General features: G+C 31.5%; 1 non-coding gene across 1 annotated transcript; it reads left to right on the top strand.

Moving 5' to 3' along the window:
- The first annotated feature begins 1,428 nt into the window (after nt 1-1,428).
- LOC144226412 (U1 spliceosomal RNA) lies at nt 1,429-1,592 on the top strand. The gene has a single exon (XR_013333629.1). It is a non-coding gene; the product is annotated as a U1 spliceosomal RNA (small nuclear RNA).
- The last annotated feature ends 282 nt before the right edge of the window (nt 1,593-1,874 follow it).

Here is a 1,874-nt window from a genome sequence, read left to right as displayed (position 1 = left end):
CCTCCCCCACTTGCACTCTCAAAAATAAATACTTAAAAATGTTTGAAGGAAAGTTCATAACCAGTGCCTCAAACAAGAAAAGAAAATTCACACACCTTAGAAAGTAGTATAAAGCTACCTTTGTTTATAAACTACTGAATAGTCTGTATATAAAAATCTCATGAAATTTACTAAAAGGGGCACATGAGTTAATTAGTTAACAGGGTAAAAAATCAATATGTTAAGATCACTTGTATGTCTCAGTGCTAGAAGTGGATGCTTGTAAATTGAAATAAAAAAATAAATGTCTTTTATAAAATAATTCAACATAAAACTCTTAAAGGTAATTTTATGAAAATATTTACAAGATCTCTACAACTGCAAATTTCTGATTGCTGAAACAAAGACAAACATAATTAGAGAAATAAATTATCCATAAGGATTATGGCATTCAGCATTATAAAGATTCCGTTTCCTTCAAATTGATTTATAGATTAAATTCAGTTCCATTTATAAAAATTTAGAAATAAAGAAACTGTGTCTAAGTAGATATTTTAGGCTTTTTGTAAAACTACAAAAGCTGTTTCTAAATAAATATTTTATTGCACCTCTGCTTTCAACCTGGATTTTAAATTAATCTATTTAATTTCAGATGCTATTAAAAGCACATGTTGAAATTGTAACAGAGCCTAAGCTCCTGACAAAGAATAAACTGAGAAAAAGTAGTCTAATACCCATTATCTGCAGGGTGGCTATATTAAAAATGTGCTTCACAGTAAACATAATACATAAGAATTAAAAGACAGTAGGCATATAGTTTTCCCAGATGCTCATAAAAATGAAAAGCTCTAGCACATAGTGTCAGCAGGGGTAAAATGAGATTCAATCAGAGTTCACATATGTTCTTCAAACTTAACTCCTAAAAGCTGAATGAACATCATGCTATATCAAAGGGGCAGAATCCTTAATAAAAACTTCTATTTAAATACTTTAATAATTCTGTGTTATTTTCCATCGTTCTTTAGCTGCAAAAGATGCTTTTTTTTTGGAAATGTGCAAGAATTGGAAGAAAATATAGGGCAAAACATGATACTCCAAGCTTTATAGCAATATTAGAGAAAGCATGTTCGCTCACAAACACACTCACAAACGTGTACACAAAATAATTTTCATGAAAAAGTATTTTCATGTTATAAGATTTGAAGTTTAAAAAAGTTAAATATAAATTTTTCAAACTAAGAGATCTGATGACTTATGGCACCTGGGTCGCTTAGTGTCCAACTCCTGATTTTGGCTCAGGTCATGAACTCACAGTTCATAGGATTGAGCCCTGCATCTGGCTCAGCACTGATAGAGCAGACCCTTCTTTGGATTCTCTCTCTCCCTCTCTCTCTTCCCTGTCCCCACCCACCCTCTCTCAAAGTAAATAAAATAAATTTTAAAAAGGAGAGAAATACTTGGCAGAGGAGATACCATGGTCATGAAGGTCGTTTTTCAAGGGCAAGGCTTATCCATTGCACTTTCAATGTGCTGAACCCTGTGATTTCTCTAAATGTGGGAAACGTGCCTGAATAATTTGTGGTAGCGGGGGACTGTGTTCACTTTTTTTTCCTGTTAAAAAAAATCTGATCACTTGATGACAGAGCCATGATTTGAACTTAATTTTGTTTCATTTTAAAGGGTTTAAGTGGAATATGTATGAACATATATGTATGTATGAAATATTATCATTTTATTATATTTCAATTAGGTAATTAGATAATGCAAATGCTACCTTTGTAAGGGATTGAGTATTAATCTTTAAAAGTAAGAAAATCTCCTTTAGCAAAGGAATATTTAATCATGTGGAATTTATTCTAATGATCTAAAGATGATTTGGCAATGGGATTCTTATT

This window comes from Crocuta crocuta, unplaced genomic scaffold (assembly GCF_008692635.1).
Source record: "Crocuta crocuta isolate KB4526 unplaced genomic scaffold, BGI_CrCroc_1.0 scaffold282, whole genome shotgun sequence".
NCBI classification, from domain to species: domain Eukaryota; kingdom Metazoa; phylum Chordata; class Mammalia; order Carnivora; family Hyaenidae; genus Crocuta; species Crocuta crocuta.
The sequence above is the reverse complement of the archived record's forward strand: the minus strand, read 5'-3'. Positions and strand labels throughout refer to the sequence as shown.